General features: G+C 41.4%; 1 pseudogene; it reads left to right on the top strand.

The window, feature by feature from the left end:
• The first annotated feature begins 5,787 nt into the window (after positions 1 to 5,787).
• On the top strand, positions 5,788 to 6,460 carry LOC108542626 (putative synaptogyrin-2 like protein; annotated as a pseudogene).
• The last annotated feature ends 685 nt before the right edge of the window (positions 6,461 to 7,145 follow it).

The raw sequence follows: 7,145 nt of genomic DNA, 5'->3' as shown, positions 1-7,145 counted from the left end.
TTACTTAATATAAAGTATGATTTTATGTTGTAAATTACAATTTATAATTGTCATATATGAGCAAAACATCATATATTACATTATAAAATTAATGTTAAATAATTATAAAATATAAATAATTATAATTAAAATTAATAGGAATTTCTTTTTCTTTACTTTTATTTTAGGTTCGAGGGTACATGTGCATGTTTCTTAGGTAAGTAAACTTATGTCACAGGGGTTTGTTGTACAGATTATTTCATCACCCAGATACTAAGCCTGTATACCTAACAGTTATGTTTTCCACTCCTCTTCCTCCTCCCACCCTCCACCCTCAGGTAGGCCCCAGAGTCTGTTGTTCCCTTCTGTGTGTTCATGAGGTCTCATCGTTTAGTTCCCACTTATAAGTGGGAGAGTACACAGTATTTGGATTCTGTTGATGTGTTAGTTTGCTAACGATAATGGTCTCCAACTCCATCCATGTTCCCACAAAAGACATGATCTTGCTTTTTTATATAGCTATATGGTATTCCATGGTGTGTATGTACCGCATTTTCTTTATTCAATCTGTCATTGGTGAGCATTTAGGTTGATGTTATGTCTTTGCTATTGTGAACAGGGCTGTAATGAACTTTCATCTGCAGATGTCTTTATGGTAGAATGATTTATATTCCTCTGGGTATACACCCATTAATGGGATTGTTGGGTTGAATGGTAGTTCTGTTTTCAGCTCTTTGAGGAATTGCCATACTGTTTTCCATAGTGGTTGAATTAATTTACTTCCGCCAACAGTGTAAAAGTGTTCCCTTTTCTCCACAGCCTCACCAACATCTATTTTTTTTTTTTTATTTTTAATAATAGCATTCTGACTGGTGATAGATGGTATCTCACTGTGGTCTTGATTTGCATTTCTGTAATGATCAGTGATATTGAGCTTTTTTTCATATGTTTGTTGGCTATATGTATACCTTCTTTAGAAAAGTATCTGTTCATGTCCTTTGCCCACTTTTTAATGGGGTTATTTTTTCTTGTAAATTTGTTTAAGGTCCTTACAGATGCTGGATATTAGACTTTTGTGAGATGCATAGTTTGCAAATATTTTCTCCCATTCTGTACATTGTCTGTTTGCTCTATTAATAGTTTCTTTTGCTGTGCAGAAGCCCTTAAGTCTAATTAGATCCCATTTGTCAATTTTTGCTTTAGTTGCAATTGCTTTTGGCATTTTCATCATGAAATCTTTGCCCATTCCTATGTACAGGATAGTATTGTCTAGGTTGTCTTCCAGGGTTTTTATCATTTTGGTTTTATATTTAAGTCTTTAATCCATCTTGAGTTGATTTTTGCATATAGTTAAGGAAGGGGTCCAGTTTCAGTCTTCTGCATATGGCTAGCCAGTTATCCTAGCACCATTTATTGAATAAGGAGATGTTTTTTTCCCCACAATGCTTGTTTTTATCAGCTTTGTTGAAGATCAGATGGTCATAGGTGTGCAGCATTAGGTCTGGCCTCTCAGTTCCATTGGTCTGTATGACTGTTTTTGTACCAGTACCATGCCATTTTGCTTACTGTAGCCCTGTAGTAAGTTTGAAATCAGGTAACATGATGGGCCCAACTTTGTTCTTTTTGCTTAGGATTGCCTTGGCTATTCAGGCTCCTTGTTTGGCTCCATATGAATTTTTAAATGTTTTTGTTTTCTAGTTCTGTGAAGAATGTCGCTGGTAATTTGAGAGGAATAGCATTGAATCTATAAATTGCTTTGGGCAATGTGGCCTTTTTAATGATATTGATTGTTTCTATCCATGAGCGTAGAGTGTTTTTCCATTTCTTTGTGATATCCCTGACTTCACTGAGCAGTGCTTTGTAATTCTCATTGTAGAGGTCTTTCACCTTCCTGATTAGCTGTAATCCTAGGTATTTTATTCTTTTTGTGGCAACTGTGAATGGGATTGCGTTCCAGATTTGGCTCTCAGCTTGGCTGTTGTGGATGTATAGAAAGGCTATGACTTTTGCACATTGATTTTGTATCCTGAAACTTTGCTGAAGTTGTTTATCACCTGAAGAAGCTTTTGAGCTGAGACTATGGGGTTTTCTAGATATAGAATCATGTTGTCCACAAACAGGGATAGTTTAAGAAACTCAAAACTTATGAGTTTTACAAGGTCAATATATGAAAATCAATATTATTTCAATATAAGATCAATGAGCAATTAGAAATTGAAATTTCTTAAAAAATAGCATTAACTATAGCACAAAAAACATGAACTACTTAAAGTTAAATATAATAAAATATGTTAAAACCTGTATAAAAGTTGATTCTTTGACAAGAACAATGAAATAAATATCTAGCCAGACTGATCAAAAGAGAGAAAGCACAATTTTCAGCATTACAGATGAAAAAGGAGACAGCACTACAGGTGCTAATTACCTTAAAATTATAATAAGGGAATATTATGAATACCTTTATACCAATAAATTTAAAATGACAAAAAATTTACTAAGTTAAGAGACCTAAGGAAAAGGGGAGATATACTATGTTCATGAATCAGAAGACTCAGTATTATTAAGATGCCAATTTTTCCTAAAGTGATCAATAGATTCTTTCCAAACACAATAAAAACAGCAGTATGATTTTTGGTAGGGATATTAAGCTGGATCTAAATCTTATATGGAAACACAGAAACAGAATAAGCAAAACGATTTTGAAAAAGAACAAAGTTGGAGATATATTACCAGGTGTAAGGCTTACTATAAAGCTTCAGTAACCAAGATAATGTGGTATTGGCATAAGGATAGACATTTGTATATGTCTAAATATTTATATATCTATCTATATGTATACATCTTCACAGAACAGAATACATACATATCTATCAATCGATGTCTATCTACCTACCTACCTACCTACCTATCTGTCTACCTTGTTATCTATCTATCTAACTATTCATAGAACAGAATAGCAACTCCAGAAATAGACCTATACAACTGATTTTTGGGGGGGCAAATGTTCTAAGGTAATTCAATGGGAAAAGTATAGTTTTTCAATAAGTGGTAATAATAATTGGGCCCAAAAAATGAGCTTCAACCCTTATCCTCACACCATATACCAAAAATAATTCCATATAGATCATAGAGCTAAATGTTAGAACTAAAATTATAAATACAGGCTGGGTGCAGTGGCTCATGCCTGTAATCCCAGCACTTTCGGAGCCCAAAGCAGGTGGATCACTTGAGGCCAGGAGTTTGAGACCAGCCTGGCCAACATGGTGAAACCCTGCCTCTACTAAAAAATACAAAAATTAGTCGGGTGTGGTGGTGCATGCCTGTAATCCCAGCTACTCTGGAGGCTGAGGCATGAGAATCACTTGAACCCAGGAAGCAAAGGTTACAATGAGCCACGATCATGCCACTGCACTACAGCCTGGGTGACAGAGCAAGACTCTGTGTCAAAAAAAAAAATAATAAATAAAATAAAATTATAAATATTCTTGAATAAACTACAGAGGAAGATTTTGTGATTTGGGGCTAGGCAAAGATTTTGGTAGGACACAAAAGCATAAACTTCATAAGAAAAAATGAATAAGTTGGACTTTTAAATGTTTGCTTCTTAAAAGACTCTGTTAAATACACGGAAAGACATACCACAAATAGGCATGAAATCTTTACAAAACATATATGTGATAAAGAATCTGTATCCAGAAGTGTGCAGGACTCTTACTATTCAATAACAAGAAGAAACTAGTTCATTTTTTTAATGTACAGAAGATTTGAACATACACATCACAAAGGCTATACAAATAGTAAATGAAAAGACACTCAATTTCTTCAGTTAATAGAGAAACAGCAACTAAAACCATAATGAAATACCATTACATATTCATTATAATGACTAATTTTTTTTTTTTTTTGAGACGGAATGTGGGGAAATGAAAGCTATCAGACTGTTACTATGTCTATATAGAAAGAAATAAACATAAGAGACTCCATTTTGTTCTGTATTTGAGATGCTGTTAATCTGCAACCCTACCCCCAACCGTGTCCTTGCAAGAGACACGTGCTCTGGTGACTCAAGGTTTAACGGATTTTGGGCTGTGCGCGATGTGCTTTGTTAAACAAGTGCCTGAAGGCAGCTTGCTGGTTAAAAGTCATCACCATTCTCTTAATCTCAAGTACCCAGGGACACATACACTGCAGAAGGTCGCAGGGACCTCTGCCTAGGAAAGCTAGGTATTGTCCAAGGTTTCTCCCCATGTGATCATCTGAAATATGGCCTCGTGGGATGGGAAAGACCTGATCGTCCCCAGCCTGACACCTGTGAAGGGTCTGTGCTGAGGAGGACTAGTATAAGAGGAAAGAAGGCCTCTTGGCAGTTGAGATAGAGAAAAGCATCTGTCTCCTGCCCGTCCTTGGGCAATGGAACATCTCGGTGTAAAAACCCGATTGTATGTTCTATTTACTGAGAAAGGAGAAAACCGCCTTAGGGCTGAAGGTGGGACGTACTAGCGGCAATACTGCTCTTTATGCACTAAAAAGGTTTATGGAGATGTTTGCATATGCATATCAAGACACAGCACTTTATTCATAGAGATCTTTATTCATATGTCTTACTGCTGACCTTCTCCCTATGTTGATCCTATTATCCTGCCACTTCCCTTTTTCTAAGATGGTAAAGATAATTATCAATAAATACTCAGGGAACTCAGAGATGGGTGCTGGCGTGGGTCCTCTGTATGCTGAGCGCCGGTCCCCTGGGCCCACTTTTCTTTCTTTATAATTTGTCTCTGTGTCTCATTTCTTTTCTCAAGTCTCTCGTTCCACCTAATGAGAAACGCCCACAGGTATGGAGGGGCAGGCCACCCCTTCAACGGAGTCTCTCTCTGTCTCTCAGGCTAGAGTGCAGTGGCGCAATCTAGGCTCACTGCAAGCTCTGTCTCCCAGGTTCAAGCCATTCTCCTGCCTCAGCCTCCTGAGTGGCTGGGACCACAGGCGCCCACCACCATACCTGGCTAATTTTTTGTATTTTTAGTAGAGAAGGGGTTTCACCGTGTTAGCCAGGATGGCCTGGATCTCCTGACCTTGTGATCTGCCGGCCTCGGCCTCCCAAAGTGCTGGGATTACAGGTGTGAGCCACCGCACCCGGCCTATATTGACTAAAATTTAAGTGGCTGACAATAACAGCATAGGCAGGAATATGGTGCAATTGGAGTTCTCAGACATGGCTGGTGGAAATGCAAAGCCACTTCAGAAAACAGATTGATTATTTCTCATATATTTAAACATATGCTTACTACATCACCCAGCAATTTCACTACTAGGTATGGACCTGACTTAAATGCATACACATGTTCATACAAAGAATGTAAAGGTTCACAATGGGCTTTATTCATAGTAGCTCCAAACTAGAAGCACCCCAAATGTCCAACAGGCTTAATGAACAAACAAATCTTGATTATTCACAAAATGGAATACTAGTAAAGAACAATAAAAAACAATATGATTTATGCATAAACATAAATAAATCTCAAAACCATTAAGCGCAGTGAAAGAAGCCAGACTCAAGAGACTACCTACCTTATGATTCTATTTTTATGACATTCTAGAAAAGGTTAAACTATAGTGACAGAAATCACATCAGTGGTTGCCAAAGAGTGGAGGTGTGAGAACAGAGTCGAATGTTATGTGACAGAAGGCAATTATAGTGAGTGATTAACATGTGCTATACCTTGATTGTGGTGGTGGCTACATGACTACATGCATTTGTCAAAACTCATCAAACAGTACATTTAAAATACATGAATTTGGCGGCGGCGATGGCGACATGGAGAGCGGGGCCTACTGCGCGGCCAAGGCGGGTGGCTCCTTCGACCTGCGGCGCTTCCTGACGCAACCGCAGGTGGCGGCGGGGGCCCTGTGCAGGATCTTTGCCTTGATCGTGTTCTCCTGCATCTATGGCGAGGGCTACAGCAAGTCTAAGCAGATGTACTGCATATTCAACCACAACGAGGACGCCTGCCGCTATGGCAGTGCCATTAGGGTGCTGGCCTTTGAGGCCTCGGCCTTCTTGGCGGCCGACGCGTATTTCCCCCAGATCAGCAACGCCACTGACCGCAAGTACCTGGTCATTGGTGACTTGCTCTTCTCAGCTCTCTGAACCTTCCTGTGGTTTGTTGATTTCTGTTTCCTTACTAACCAGTGGGTGGCCACCCAACCGGAGGACGTGCCGCTGGAAGCCAACTCCACGTGGACAGCCATCACTTTCAGCTTCTTTTCCATCTTCTCCTGGGGCGTGCTGGCCTTCCTGGCCTATCAGCGCTGCAAGGCTGGCGTGGACGACTTCATCCAGAACTACATCGACTCCATCCCAGACCTCAACACTGCCTACGCCTCCTACCCAGGTGCATCTGTGGACAACTACCAGCAGCTGCCCTTCACCCAGAATGCGGAAACCACCAAGGGCTACCAGCTGCTCCTGTGTACTGAGTGACCTTCGGGGTGGGAAGGGGGGCAGAGAGGACCCTCCCCTCTGCCCTGGACTTTCCCACGAGCCTCCTGGAACTGCCAGGCCCCCTCCTTCGCCTGTCCCATCCTGTGCAACTCACACACAGCTAAGGAGCCTCCCAGCCTGGGGCGCTGGCAGAGCCACACCTCAAGTGCCTGCACCCAGAGGGCTTTAGTCAGACACACTCTTCCAGGGCACTTTTAAGAAAGGGTGTTTAGCTAGTGTTTCTCCTTGCTTTTAATGACCCCGGCCCTTCCTGGAGTGGCTAGAAGCCAGCAGGCACCCATGTGCTACTGACAAGTGCCTCTGCTTCCCCCCAGCCCAGGTCAGGCTGTGGGAGCCGCTGTTTTCTGCCAAAGACGCGGGGGAGCCCTCACACCTGCCCTGTGCAGTGGGGCAGAACCAGGCTCCTGTGTCCTCACTCAGGTTTGCTCCCCCTGTCCCCACTGCTGTATGATCTGGGGGCCAACACCCTGTACCAGTGGTCTCTGGTCTGCCTCCCATGGCGTGGGGGTGGGGCTTGTGCCCACAACACTTCCTCCTTGCTCCCTCTCCTGGCAGCAGGGAAGGTCTTTGCCTGACAACACCCAGCTTTATGTAAATATTCTGCAGTTGTTACTTAGGAAGCCTGGGGAGGGCAGGGGCTCCTCATGGCTTCCAGACTCTGTCT

The sequence above is a fragment of the Rhinopithecus bieti genome, unplaced genomic scaffold, assembly GCF_001698545.2.
Source record: "Rhinopithecus bieti isolate Rb0 unplaced genomic scaffold, ASM169854v2 scaffold_19708, whole genome shotgun sequence".
In the NCBI taxonomy this organism is placed as follows: domain Eukaryota; kingdom Metazoa; phylum Chordata; class Mammalia; order Primates; family Cercopithecidae; genus Rhinopithecus; species Rhinopithecus bieti.
The sequence above is the reverse complement of the archived record's forward strand: the minus strand, read 5'-3'. Positions and strand labels throughout refer to the sequence as shown.